Source organism: Scyliorhinus canicula, unplaced genomic scaffold (assembly GCF_902713615.1).
Source record: "Scyliorhinus canicula unplaced genomic scaffold, sScyCan1.1, whole genome shotgun sequence".
Classification (NCBI taxonomy): Eukaryota; Metazoa; Chordata; class Chondrichthyes; order Carcharhiniformes; family Scyliorhinidae; genus Scyliorhinus; species Scyliorhinus canicula.
The window spans coordinates 709,692-725,106 of NW_024055542.1; the positions used below are offsets into that span (position 1 = coordinate 709,692).

The following is a 15,415-nucleotide window of genomic DNA, read 5'->3' on the forward strand; positions in this document are numbered from 1 at the left end:
ATAGTCAACATGGTTTTGTGAAGGGTAGCTCGTGCCTCTCAAACCTCATTGAGTTCTTCGAAAAGGTGACCAAACAGGTGGATGAGGATAAAGCAGTTTATGTGGTGTATATGGATTTCCGTAAAGCGTTTGATAAGATTCCCCATGGTAGGCTATTGCAGAAAATACAGAGGCATGGGATTCAGGGTGATTTAGCAGTTTGGATCAGAAATTGGCTAGCTGATAGAAGACAAACGGTGGTGGTTGATGGGAAATGCTCTGACTGGTGTCCAGTTACTAGTGGTGTACCACAAGGATCCGTTTTGGGGCCGCTGACCTGGAGGAGGGCGTAGAAGGATGGGTGAGTAAATTTACAGATGACACTAAAGTCGGTGGAGTTGTGGACAGTGCGCAAGGATGTTAAAAGGTACAGAGGGACATAGATAAGCTGCAGAGCTGGGCTGACAGGTGGCAAATGGAGTTTAATGCAGAAAAGTGTGAGGTGATTCATTTTGGAAGGAATAACAGGAAGACAGAGTACTGGGCTAATGGTAAGATTCTTTGTAGTGTGGACGAGCAGAGAGATCTCGGTGTCCATGTCCATAGATCCCTGAAAGTTGCCACCCAGGTTAAGAGGGTTGTTAAGAAGGCGTACGGTGTGTTAGCTTTTATTGGTAGAGGTATTGACTTTCGGAGCCATGAGGTCATGTTGCAGTTGTACAAAACTCTGGTGCGGCCGCATTTGGAGTATTGTGTGCAGTTCTGGTCGCCACATTATAGGAAGTATGTGAAAGCATTGGAAAAGGTACAGAGGAGATTTGCAAGAATGTTGCCTGTTATGGAGGGAAGATCATATGAGCAAATTCTGAAGGACTTGAGGCTGTTTTCGTTAGAGAGAAGAAGGTTAAGACGTGACTTAATTGAGGCATACAAGATGATCAGAGGATTAGATAGGGTAGACATCGAGAGCCTTTTTCCTCGGATGGTGATGTCCAGCACGAGGGGACATAGCTTTAAATTGAGGGGAGATAGATATAGGACAGATGTCAGAGGTAGGTTCTTTACTCAGAGAGTAGTAAGGGCGTGGAATGCCCTGCCTGCAACAGTAGTGGACTCGCCAACACTAAACGCATTCAAATGGTCTTTGGATAGGGATATGGACGATAAGGGAATAGTGTAGAGGGACTATAGAGGGGTTTCACAGGACAGCGCAGCATCGTGGGCTGAAGGGCCTGTACTGCGCTGTAATGTTCTATGATACCAATCTCCTTACTATTGATAAATGACACAGCAATCGATCCAGCAAGCTGCTGTCTTAACACAATCATCCCACAGGGACCACATTTCTGTATAACAGAATTGAAGCATAAGTTAAAATACTATTGGGAAATGGTTAGAAACTGTATTGTTTGAGATGTCCTCAGAGATCTGTGTGCAGCCCTACCCCCTGACTTTCTGTGATGAATGTTTTCAGTCTGTCCGCTGTGATTGTTTACCAAAGATGTGCCTTCACAGGAGAGGCCAGAGGCATTTGTCCTGTCTATGGTTATGTTAATTCAGGCGACAGCAACAGATCGAGCAATGTCCTGTTACTTCAGTCTTGATGTTAATATTTATTTCCCCCTGAATTTCTGACTAGTTTGGGATGTCTATTTGTCTGTCTCCCAAGGAGGGCTTGGGTCCAGCTCTCTTTACAAGCCTGGTCCACGCACCCCCAACTCAGGCCTCAACTCCCCCGAAGGGCCCTATTCCCCCTCCCTGTCGTCAGCCACCAACACCACTGGCCTGCCCCCCTTTCCGAACCCATCCAACAGACCCAACCAAAAACAGGGCCCAACCCACCCTCAAAACAACAAAGAACCAAGAATAAACAGGGAGCCCCCCTCAAAATGTAGCACAGCTATCCCGGACCGTCCCTTCACGCGACCCCCCCCCCCCCCCCCGTACCCAACCCTCACTTTGAGTTCAATTGTTCATCCTGAACAAAGGCCCAGGCTTCCTCCGGGGACTGGAAGTAGAGGTGTCGGTCCTTGTAACTGACCCAGAGACGCGCCGGCTGCAGCATGCCAAACTTCACACCCCTCCTGTTCAGCACCGCCTTCGTCCAGTTGTACCCGGCCCTCTTCTTCGCCACCTCCGCACTCTCCCACCTGCTGCTCCGCTCCTTCTTGGCCCACCTGAGTGCACAGTCCCGCTCAGCGAACAGGTGGAACCGCACGAGCACCACTCGCGGCGGCTCATTAGGCTTGGGCCTCCTCGCCAATACTCTGTCGGCCCCTCCAGCTCCTGGGGCCCCTGAAAGGACCCTGCTCCCATCAGTGAACTCAACCTGGTGACCACATAGGCCACCACGTCCGACCCCTCCACCCCCTCCTGGAATCCCAGGATCCACACTGGCCTGAGAGTCGGGCCTGCGACTTGGAGGATTTACACTTGGTCAGGCAAACTTTGGCCAAGTGCCCCTTTTTGCCGCAGTTACTGCAGTTGGCGTTCCGAGATGGGCAGCGCTGCCTGAGGGGCTGGTGCTGGTGGCAAAAATAGCAGGATAGCCCCCCGGGTTGGGGGGCAGCCGCTCGGCACAGGCCCGGGGTACTCTCTGGTCGGGGGTCCACGAGGGGGTCGCGTGATCAGATGGGAACGCGTTGAGGCTTTGAGACGCTACTTCTAAGGAGGTGGCTAGTTTTACTGTCTCTTCCATGTCGAGGGCGCCTTTCTCGAGCATGCGCTGTCTGACATAGTTCCACCTGACTCCAGCCACGTAGGCATCCCGGACGGCGAGGTCCATATGTTGCGAGGCCATAATAGCCTGGTAGTTGCAACTTTGCGCGAGGACTTTGAGGTGGCGTAGCTACTCCTCCAGCGATTCCCTGGGGCATTTGGCGGCGGCGAGTGGTGAGGAGGTGTCGTGCATACACCTCGTTCACCAGCCTTACGTATCGGCGCTTCAGCATCGCCAGGGCGGCCGCATATGTGGAGGATTCCTCCAGTTGTTCAGAAATTCGATGGCTCACCCCAGCGTGGAGGAGGCTCAGCTTCTAATCGTCGGTGACGGAAGGCGAGGAGGAGGCGGCGACGTAGGCCACAAAACAGCGGAGCCAGTGCTAAAAAATCCCTTTGCCTTCCGCGGCCTGTGGGTGAAGTTCCCGTCGGTCAGGTTTGAGGGCCGATTCCATTGTGGTGTTGTAGTCGATTAAATTGATGCGACCAGCAATTCACGTGAGTCAGTGAGTGGAAGTAAACTGTGGCTTATATTGTCTAGAACAGTGCCTGCCTGCGACTGCTCTACTACTAATAGCCGCCTACATGGCAGCAGCTTTTTATACCGACCCTCAAGGGGCGGAGCCCACACAGGCCCCAGCACGGTACATTCAGAGCCATATCGTACAATGGTCCATAGGCGGGGCCCACACAGGCCCCAGCATGGTACATTCAGAGCCATATCGTACAATGGTCCATAGGCCGGACCCACACAGGCTCCAGCACGGTACATTCAGAGCCATATCGTACAATGGTCCATAGGCGGAGCCCACACAGGCCCCAGCACGGTACATTCAGAGCCATATCGTACAATGGTCCATAGGCGGAGCCCACACAGGCCCCAGCATGGTACATTCAGAGCCATATCGTACAATGGTCCATAGGCGGAGCCCACACAGGCCCCAGCATGGTACATTCAGAGCCATATCGTACAATGGTCCATAGGCGGGGCCCACACAGGCCCCAGCATGGTACATTCAGAGTCATATCGTACAATGGTCCATAGGCGGAGCCCACACAGGCCCCAGCATGGTACATTCAGAGCCATATCGTACAATGGTCCATAGGCGGAGCCCACACAGGCCCCAGCATGGTACATTCAGAGCCATATCGTACAATGGGCCATAGGCGGAGCCCACATGGGCAATAGCGTGGAAGAGTGTAATACATGGTGAATAGTTAGTACAATATGTTCACCACAAGGAGGAAACAGATAGAGACATGGGTAAAGAGAAGGAGAGACAAAGGGACAGATTCAATGTCAGCCCGTCACTAAATCTCAATTGAAACTAATTCCTGGACATGTCACTATAGCCTCACTTCATCGCAATGGATAAACCTGCCAGGATTAATCCAGAATGCAATCTGGTGTTAAAGATCTGTAAACTCAGCTTCCACTAACTTCTCCCACTTTCTGTACCTGATTTGGGAATAGAAATATTTGCTGGAAGGGTGATTGTAAAAAGACTCCTTAAGGAATAGGCAGCTGATTTGCCAGTGGAAAGGGGGCAGTGTAACTCTTTCTGGGGACAGAGGGGATGTGTCTGCAGACTGGCAATACAGATGGTGGTCACGGGTGGGGTGGGGGGGGGTGTTCAGAGAGAGTGTGTGGGTACAGGGGGGCGAGGGGGAAGGAGGATGACAGCAGGCAGGGGAAGGAAAGTGTATCTCTCATCTCCCCACCCGGATAGGATCACATTGCTGCCTGTGGGATCCTGCTGTGTACCAATGGCATGCAGCCTTTCCTGAGCTTAGTGACCACACACAATGTCAAATTAAACTGTTCATAGACTGTACAGGAGGGGGCAGACATAACCTAACCCCTCCCCTGCCCCACCTCCCTGAGACTGGGAGCAGGGCACTGACTCCACACTGGAGACCCCCAGATACTTTGTGCCTAACCCCCTCCCCCCACCCAACCCTCACACCAAACTCCACCTCTATTCTGCTCTCTATTCCTGTTTCCCTCGCTCTCTCCCCTCCCTCGCCACTCTCTCTACACCCATTTCTCTGTCTCGGGGAGTAAGACGGGGACAGAGACAGAGAATTTGACCAGCAGAAACTTTGCCAAAGTCAATTCAAACGCAACCCTGAGCTTTTCCACAGCCAACAGTGACATTCCAGTAAAAGGCAGGGACTGGGCAATTGGCAAATTGTCTGAATGAAATGAAATGAAAGTCCCTCTTTAAAACTGGCAGTGAGGCGGGGGGAGTGGGGGAAAGTTTGGTTACTTTGGGGAACTCGGTGAGCTGAATTACCGCCCCCAGCCCATCCCACACCCACACATGCACTCCCCTCCCCATCACCAACATATCACTAATCAGTCCATCTCACTCAGTCCCCTGTGAAAACGGTTCAACTCACTCAGTCCCAAGGCTTTCAAATTTGAGATCTTCGAACCCACTTTGCAGTCCATGTGCTATTTTATTTTTAAGAGTTGTGATCACAATTGCTTTGTGGGCAAAAGCCACAGTCCTGTGAATGAACAGCAAGATCCCACAGCAGCAGCTATGTGAACCTAACCAGGTGGGATGCTGTACTTCCTCTCCTCCCTCACTCCTGCTTCGAGCCCCATTCCCCATGGATCCAAACCTCTTCCTCCACCATCATCCTGTGTGTGGATTGGACCAAGTCTAAAGAACTCCCTTCAATTCTCTGACAGCGTTAAACTGCCTCTTAAAACTAATAAAAACCTTTTATAACAAAGTCCATTGGTACACAGAAATATCCCAGAAGATGCAGTCAGAAGTATTGAGTGTTGTTTAAAATAGCTAACAGGTTATACGGAGAGTGACCGGGGCTCAGGCAATGAAATCCAATTCCCTCCCGCTTTCGGGACACCCAGGTTAAAAATAACCCCTGTTAGTTTGGAGTCAGGATCAAAATTTAGACAGCTTCACATTACAGATTTTTAATTCACTCTTTGTCACCCACCAAAGGTTTAATGTGTTTGTGTCTGAGTGCAAGGCCGGGGTGGCAATAAAGAGACAACTCGCGTGAGTGCGGCCTTTGGAGTAGGCCGCAGTCCACCCACTTGTCCTCTGGAGAAAATCCCTTGTCCAAAGATTCCTTGTCACATTGCAGTCTTCAAAATTCAAATTCCTTGGGAAAAGGGAGAGAACATTAACTAATACGCAGGAAAATGTTTAAACTAGAAACACAGCAAGAGGCCAAGATTCCCCCTCTCAGTTACACAGACTCTCAGCAACATCCACCTAGAAATATCTCAGTTATAAACCACAGAATAACAAAGATTGAGAGGCAGTTCCCGCTTCCCTGGTGTTTCTGCGTCTCTCTCTCCTGCCTTCCCCCCGATCTCATTCTCACTGTCCCTCAGGTATGAACATTAAATCAGGGTAATACGCAGACACACACTCACCCTGGGTGAAGCCTGTGGAATAGGCCTCAGTCCATCCATCCAACCTCTGAAGAAAAGCCCAAGTCCAAGGATTCCTGTTCACATTGCAGTCTTTCAAAATTCAAATTCCTGGGGAAAAGAGGATGAAAGTTAAGTGAAAGACAGGAAAAGTTTGAAACTATTTGACATAGCGAGAGCCCAGGATCCACTTTTCCGATACACAAACTCAGCAACATCCAAATACAAAAATGTCACAGCTTTCAACCAGAGACTAAAAAGGATTGAGAGGCAGTCCCCCCTTCTCTTGTGTTTCTCTGTCTCTCCATCCCTAACTCATTTATATTTCTGTCTTCCTCGTCCCTCACTCTCTCTTTATCCCTCAGATATTAAAATTAAACCTCTGTCAGGTTAATAACCAGACACAACTCACTCCGGGTGAAGCCTGCGGAACAGGCCTCAGCCAGCGTTCCGGAGAAATTCTCACTCCGTCGTCATCCCCACCAAATCCTCCTCTTTGTATTCCTGACTACCTTTAAGTTCTGCAAATAAAAATCCCTTGGGATAAAAAGAGATAGAATTGGTTAAAAATACAATAAGAGGGACATTTTCAAACGTACACAAAACAGCACAACAGGAGTCCAGCATTTCCACTCTCCTGTCAATCTCTCAGCAACATACCAACACACACAATTCACAGGTGAAAAACAAACAGATTGACACACTCAGTAACACACACAGACACATACTGAACAAGAGGAGCAATGTTTGCAGTGTAGTGGGAGGATTGGTTTGAGAACTGAAGTCCCTCAGACTCAGATTTACCCTCAGTGAGCTGTGAGCAAACTCCAGCCATAGTCTCTGCCATGTGTGGAATGTCTGCCTCTGAGGATTGCTCAATATTGACATGTAAATGACTGATAATAGATACCAATCTAACTATTGATAAATGACACAGCAATCGATCCAGCAAGCTGCTGCCTTAACACAATCATCCCACAGGGACCACATTTCTGTACAAGAGAATTGAAGCATACTTTAAAATACTATTGGGAAATGGTTAGAAACAGTATTGTTTGAGATGTCCTCAGAGATCTGTGTGCAGCCCTACCCCCTGACTTTCTGTGATGGATGTTTTCAGTCTGTCCGCTGTGATTGTTTACCAAAGATGTGCCTTCACAGGAGAGGCCAGAGGCATTTGTCCTGTCTATGGTTATGTTAATTCAGGCGACAGCAACAGATCGAGCAATGTCCTGTTACTTCAGTCTTGTTAATATTTATTTCCCCCTGAATTTCTGACTAGTTTGGGATGTCTATTTGTCTGTCTCCCAAGGAGGGCTTTCTATACAATGGGTAAAGACCGGTAAGGAACCCCAGGACGTTCCTGCCTTGGGAGACTTTGATGGGGACAATCGTATTCTGTTACTCACAGGCAGATTTCTTCAGTGATCTGCTCTATAAATTTGGATTCAATTTGATTTTTCCCACTTGGAGATATAAGGTATTTCCTGAATAAATACAGGGACTTCGGCAACAACATCATATTATTAGACAGGGAGGTTCAATGGGGTTTTTCACTAAAATCCTCTGATGTCAATTTCTGAATTAGAAATTAAAATGAAACAATTTAGATTAAATTAAAATGGTCAGTTTGATAACCCCAACTGCTTTCTGTTAACTCACTCCTGTCACTCCTCTCTCACCTTGTGTTTAATTTGGGGAATTCTGAAGGCAGCGTGTGCACAGGAAGAGCCCACAAATGGGGCACTTTCAAAATTAAGTTCAGACTCTCTGAAGATGGATTTCAATCTCTCTTTGTACTCGAAGGTGGACAAACTGACAGCAGGAATATTGATTGCACAGTAAGATTCCACAATCAGAAATGTGATCACGATGGAACATTCCCCACAGAGCTATGGGGAGACTGGGATTAGTATTGGGGATTGACACAGGGCTGTGGGGAGAGTGGGATTAGTTTGGGGATTGACACAGGGCTGTGGGGAGAGTGGGATTAGTATTGGGGATTGACACAGGGCTGTGGGGAGAGAGTGGGGCAGTGGGATTAGTTTGGGGATTGATACAGGGCTATGGGGAGAGAGCGGGGCAGTGGGATTACTTTGGGATTGATACATTAGACTGAGAGTCTTGAAGATTCACAACTTCCATGTGCTGTGAGAAAGGATTCTTAACCAACGCTTCAAGACTCTCAGTCTAATGTAGTTAAAAAACAACTGCATCATTTGATCATCAATCCATTTCCCAACCCTAAATACATCTCACACATTTCCATAATGTAGGAATATCTCCATCAAAACTTCTAATCAGTTCCCCATATACTTATTAACACTCACCTGTATGAAGTAAATTCCACTGACAGATTCCAAATGCTGCACAGAAAAATGACTGGTTATTTTAAACTTTGAACCTGAACTATTTTAACTTGTCCATCAGCCGTATTGTACAGAAATGGTGTCCCTGGGGGATGATAGATTCTTAGCAAGATAGAAACATTGAGGAACCCCAAGTACTGCATTTGACAACATTTGTGGCACTTCCAAAATCTGCGATACATTGCTGTCTGTATTGTGTGAATCCAGCTGGGAAATATCTGGACAGTTTAAACTTCCACTCTTTCTGTATTCTCATCATTTATAAAGAACACAGTTCTCTCCTTTTTTAGTCTAAAGTACATCATTTTATATTTCCCTACACTGAAATGCATCCACCAGTTCAGTCTTCTCCCAAATATTAATATCTCTCTGCAATTGTTTTCAGCAATGTTGCTAACAATGCTGTCTAATGTGTGGTGTCATTGGCAAACTGTAATGTGCAGCATTCTATCAAATTGCCTTAAAGGGCTAATGTACACAGCAAAACTGTGTGTGTGTGCACACGCACACATGTGTCTATGTCGGAGCGGATGTGTGTGTCCGCATGTACCTGTACACGTGTATGTATCTGTCAGTGTGTGCACACGCATGTGTTTGTGTGTGAAAAACTAATCCCACTGTTCCACTCTCTCCTCATAACCCTGGATTAATACAAACTAATCTCACTGCCCCGTCCTCTCCACATATCCCTGTATCAATCACAAACTAATCCCACTGCCCCACTCTCTCCCCATAGCCCTGTATCAATCACAAACTAATCCCACTGTCCCGCTCTTCCCATAGTCCTGTATCAATCCCCAATCTAATCCCACTGCCCCACTCTCTCCCCATAGCCCTGTATCAATCCCAAAATAATCCCACTGTCCCGCTCTTCCCATAGTCCTGTATCAATCCCCAATCTAATCCCACTGCCCCACTCTCTCCCCATAGCCCTGTATCAATCCCAATCTAATCCCACTGCCTCCTCTCTCCCCATAGCCCTGTATCAATCCCAAACTAATCCCACTGCCTCGCTCTCTCCCCATAGCCCTGTATCAATCCCCAAACTAATCCCACTGCCCCGCTCTCTCCCCATAGCCCTGTATCAATCCCCAAACTAATCCCACTGCCCAACTCTCTCCCCATAGCCCTGTATCAATCCCCAAACTAATCCCACTGCCCAACTCTCTCCCCATAGCCCTGTATCAATCCCCAAACTAATCCCACTGCCCCACTCTCTCCCCATAGCCCAGTATCAATCCCCAAACTAATCCCACTACCCCACTCTCTCCCCATAGCCCTGTATCAATCCCAAACTAATACCACTGCTCCACTCTCTCCCCGTAGCCCTGTATCAATCCCCAAACTAATCCCACTGCCAAACTCTCTCAACATAGCTCTGTGTCAATCCCCAAACTAATCCCACTGTCCCGCTCTCTCCCCATAGCTCTGTGTCAATCCCTAAACTAATCCCACTGCCTCACTCTCTCCCCATAGACCTGTATCAATCCCAAAGTAATCCCACTGCCCCGCTCTCTCCCCATAGCCCTGTGTCAATCCCCAATACTAATCCCACTCTCCCCACAGCCCTGTGTCAATCGCCAATACTAATCCCACTCTCCCCACAGCCCTGGGTCAATCCCCAAACTAATCCCACTCTCCCCACAGCCCTGTGTCAATCCCCAATACTAATCCCAGTCTCCCCATAGCTCTGTGGGGAATGTTCCATCGTGATCACATTTCTGATTGTGGAATCTTACTGTGCAATCAATATTCCTGCTGTCAGTTTGCACACCTTCGAATATAAAGAGAGATTGAAATCCATTTTCAGAGATTCTGAACTTAATTTTGAAAGTGCCCCATTTGTGGGCTCTTCCTGTGCACACGCTGCCTTCAGAATTCCCCAAATTAAACACAAGGTGAGAGAGGAGTGACAGGAGTGAGTTAACAGAAAGCAGTTGGGGTTATCAAACTGACCATTTTAATTTAATCTAAATTGTGTCATTTTAATTTCTAATTCAGAAATTGACATCAGAGGATTTTAGTGAAAAACCCCATTGAACCTCCCTGTCTAATAATATGATGTTGTTGCCGAAGTCCCTGTATTTATTCAGGAATAAACTTGACTTCCCCAGTGGGAAAAATCAAATTGAATCCAAATTTATAGAGCAGATCACTGAAGAAATCTGCCTGTGAGTAACAGAATAAGATTGTCCCCATCAAAGTCTCCCAAGGCAGGAACGTCCTGGGGTTCCTTACCGGTCTTTACCCATTGTATAGAAAGCCGTCCTTGGGAGACAGACAAATAGACATCCCAAACTAGTCAGAAATTCAGGGGGAAATAAATATTAACATCAAGACTGAAGTAACAGGACATTGCTCGATCTGTTGCTGTCGCCTGAATTAACATAACCATAGACAGGACAAATGCCTCTGGCCTCTCCTGTGAAGGTACATCTTTGGTAAACAGTCACAGCGGACAGACTGAAAACATTCATCACAGAAAGTCAGGGGGTAGGGCTGCACACAGATCTCTGAGGACATCTCAAACAATACTGTTTCTAATCATTTCCCAATAGTATTTTATCTTATGCTTCAATTCTGTTATACAGAAATGTGGTCCCTGTGGATTGATTGTGTAAAGACAGCAGCTTGCTCGATCGATTGCTGTGTCATTTATCAATAGTAAGATTGGTATCTATTATCAGTCATTTACATGTCAATATTGAGCAATCCTCAGAGGCAGACATTCCACACATGGCAGAGACCAGGGCTGGAGTTTGCTCACAGCTCACTGAGGGTAAATCTGAGTCTGAGGGACTTCACTTCTCAAACCAATCCTCCCACTACACTGAAAACATTGCCCCTCTTGTTCAGTGTGTGTCTGTGTGTGTTGCTGAGTGTGTCAATCTGTTTGTTTTTCACCTGTGAATTGTGTGTGTTGGTATGTTGCTGAGAGATTGACAGGAGAGTGGAAATGCTGGACTCCTGTTGTGCTGTTTTGTGCAGGTTTGAAAATGTCCCTCTTATTGACTTTTTAACCAATTTTATCTCTTTTTCTCCCAAGGGATTTTTACTTGGAGAACTTTAAGGTAGTCGGGAATACAAAGAGGAGGATTTGGTGGGGATGACGAGGGAGTGAGAATTCATCCAGAGCGCTGGCTGAGGCCTGTTCCGCAGGCTTCACCCGGGGTGAGTTGTGTCTGGTTATTAACCTGACAAAGGTTTAATTTTAATATCTGAGGGATAAAGAGAGAGTGAGGGTCCGAAGACAGAAATATAAATGAGTTAGGGATGGAGAGACAGGGAGAAACACAAGAGAAGGGGGGAACTGTCTCTCAATCCTTTATAGCCTCTGGTTGAAAGCTGTGCCATTTTTGTATTTGGATGTTGCTGAGTTTGTGGATCTGAAAAGTGGATCCTGGGCTCTCGCTATATCAAATAGTTTCAAACTTTTCCTGTACTTCACTTAACTTTCTTACTCTTTTCCCCAGGAATTTGAATTTTGAAAGACTGCAATGTGAGCAGGAATCCTTGGACCAGGGCTTTTCTTCAGAGGTTGGATGGATGGACTGAGGCCTATTCCACAGGCTTCACCCAGGGTGAGTGTGTGTCTGCGTATTACCCTGATTTAATGTTCATATCTGAGGGACAATGACAATGAGATCGTGGGGAGGGCAGGAGAGTGAGACGGAAAAACACAAGGGAAGCGGGAACAGCATCTCAATCTTTGTTATTCTTTGCTTTATAACTGAGATATTTTGAGGTGGTTGTTGCTGAGAGTCTGTGTAACTGAGAGGTGGAATCTTGGCCTCTTGCTGTGTTTCTAGTTTAAACATTTTCCTGTGCATTAGTTCATTTGCACCCTCTTTTCCCCAGGAATTTGAATTTTGAAGACTGCAATGTGACCAGGAATCTTTGGACAAGGGATTTTCTCCAGAGGACAAGTGGGTGGACTGAGGCCTACTCCAAAGGCCGCACTTACGTGAGTTGTCTGTTTATTGCCGCCCCGGCCTTGCACTCAGACACAAACACAGTAAACCTTTGGTGGGTGAAAAAGAGTGAATTAAAATCTGTAATGTGAAGCTGTCTAAATTTTGATCCTGAATCCAAACTAACAGGGGTTATTTTAAACCTGGGTGTCCCGAAAGCGGGAGGGAATTGGATTTCATTGCCTGAGCCCCGGTCACTCTCCGTATAACCTGTTAGCTATTTTAAACAACACTCAACACTGCTGACTGCATCTTCTGGGATATTTCTGTGTACCAGTGGACTTTGTTATAAAAGGTTTTTATTAGTTTTAAGAGGCAGTTTAACGCTGTCAGAGAATTGAAGGGAGTTCTTTAGAACATAGAACAGTACAGCACAGAACAGGCCCTTCGGCCCTCGATGTTGTGCCGAGCAATGATCACCCCACTCAAACCCACGTATCCACCCTATACCCGTAACCCAACAACTCCCCCCCCCCACCTTACTTTTAAGGACACTACGGGCAATTTAGCATGGCCAATCCACCTAACCCGCACATCTTTGGACTGTGGGAGGAAACCGGAGCACCCGGAGGAAACCCACGCACACACGGGGAGGACGTGCAGACTCCACACAGACAGTGACCCAGCCGGGAATCGAACCTGGGACCCTGGAGCTGTGAAGCATTTATGCTAACCACCATGCTACCGTGCTGTCCAATCCACACACAGGATGATGGTGGAGGAAGAGGTTTGGATCCATGGGGAATGGAGCTCGAAGCAGGAGTGAGGGAGGAGAGGAAGTACAGCATCCCACCTGGTTAGGTTCACATTGCTGCTGCTGTGGGATCTTGCTGTTCACACACAGAACTGTGGCTTTTGCCCACAAAGCAATTGTGATCACAACTCTTAAAAATAAAATAGCACATGGACTGCAAAGTGGGTTCGAAGATCTCAAATTTGAAAGTCTTGGGACTGAGTGAGTTGAACCGTTTTCACAGGGGACTGAGTGAGATGGACTGATTAGTGATATGTTGGTGATGGGGAGGGGAGTGCATGTGTGGGTGTGGGATGGGCTGGGGGCGGTAATTCAGCTCACCGTGTTCCCCAAAGTAACCAAACTTTCCCCCACTCCCCCCGCCTCACTGCCAGTTTTAAAGAGGGACTTTCATTTCATTTCATTCAGACAATTTGCCAATTGCCCAGTCCCTGCCTTTTACTGGAATGTCACTGTTGTCTGTGGAAAAGCTCAGGGTTGCGTTTGAATTGACTTTGGCAAAGTTTCTGCTGGTCAAATTCTCTGTCTCTGTCCCCGCCTTACTCCCCGAGACAGAGAAATGGGTGTAGAGAGAGTGGCGAGGGAGGGGAGAGAGCGAGGGAAACAGGAATAGAGAGCAGAATAGAGGTGGAGTTTGGTGTGAGGGTTGGGTGGGGGGAGGGGGTTAGGCACAAAGTATCTGGGGGTCTCCAGTGTGGAGTCAGTGCCCTGCTCCCAGTCTCAGGGAGGTGGGGCAGGGGAGGGGTTAGGTTATGTCTGCCCCCTCCTGTACAGTCTATGAACAGTTTAATTTGACATTGTGTGTGGTCACTAAGTTCAGGAAAGGCTGCATGCCATTGGTACACAGCAGGATCCCACAGGCAGCAATGTGATCCTATCCGGGTGGGGAGATGAGAGATACACTTTCCTTCCCCTGCCTGCTGTCATCCTCCTTCCCCCTCGCCCCCCCCCCCCGTACCCACACACTCTCTCTGAAACCCCCCCCCCCCCCACCCGTGACCACCATCTGTATTGCCAGTCTGCAGACACATCCCCTCTGTCCCCAGAAAGAGTTACACTGCCCCCTTTCCACTGGCAAATCAGCTGCCTATTCCTTAAGGAGTATTTTTACAATCACCCTTCCAGCAAATATTTCTATTCCCAAATCAGGTACAGAAAGTAGGAGAAGTTAGTGGAAGCTGAGTTTACAGATCTTTAACACCAGATTGCATTCTGGATTAATCCTGGCAGGTTTATCCATTGCGATGAAGTGAGGCTATAGTGACATGTCCAGGAATTAGTTTCAATTGAGATTTAGTGACGGGCTGACATTGAATCTGTCCCTTTGTCTCTCCTTCTCTTTACCCATGTCTCTATCTGTTTCCTCCTTGTGGTGAACATATTGTACTAACTATTCACCATGTATTACACTCTTCCACGCTATTGCCCATGTGGGCTCCACCTATGGACCATTGTACGATATGGCTCTGAATGTACCATGCTGGGGCCTGTGTGGGCCCCGCCTATGGACCATTGTACGATATGGCTCTGAATGTACCATGCTGGGGCCTGTGTGGGCTCCGCCTATGGACCATTGTACGATATGGCTCTGAATGTACCATGCTGGGGCCTGTGTGGGCTCCGCCTATGGACCATTGTACGATATGGCTCTGAATGTACCATGCTGGGGCCTGTGTGGGCTCCGCCTATGGACCATTGTACGATATGGCTCTGAATGTACCATGCTGGGGCCTGTGTGGGCTCCGCCTATGGACCATTGTACGATATGGCTGAATGTACCATGCTGGGGCCTGTGTGGGCTCCGCCTATGGACCATTGTACGATATGGCTGAATGTACCATGCTGGGGCCTGTGTGGGCTCCGCCTATGGACCATTGTACGATATGGCTCTGAATGTACCATGCTGGGGCCTGTGTGGGCTCCGCCTATGGACCATTGTACGATATGGCTCTGAATGTACCATGCTGGGGCCTGTGTGGGCTCCGCCTATGGACCATTGTACGATATGGCTCTGAATGTACCATGCTGGGGCCTGTGTGGGCCCTGCCTATGGACCATTGTACGATATGGCTCTGAATGTACCATGCTGGGGCCTGTGTGGGCCCCGCCTATGGACCATTGTACGATATGGCTCTGAATGTACCATGCTGGGGCCTGTGTGGGCCCCGCCTATGGACCATTGTACGATATGGCTCTGAATGTACCATGC

General features: G+C 48.0%; 2 long non-coding RNA genes across 2 annotated transcripts; one reads left to right on the plus strand and one right to left on the minus strand.

Moving 5' to 3' along the window:
* Positions 1-5,631: 5,631 nt before the first annotated feature.
* LOC119960509 lies at positions 5,632-8,579 on the minus strand. The gene is made up of 3 exons (XR_005459429.1): positions 8,443-8,579; positions 6,116-6,223; positions 5,632-5,838 (listed from the first exon to the last, which is right to left on the minus strand). It is a non-coding gene; the product is annotated as an uncharacterized LOC119960509 (long non-coding RNA).
* Positions 8,580-11,545: 2,966 nt separating this feature from the next.
* LOC119960508 lies at positions 11,546-12,489 on the plus strand. Its single transcript, XR_005459428.1, has 3 exons — positions 11,546-11,652; positions 11,955-12,062; positions 12,340-12,489. It is a non-coding gene; the product is annotated as an uncharacterized LOC119960508 (long non-coding RNA).
* Positions 12,490-15,415: the final 2,926 nt, after the last annotated feature.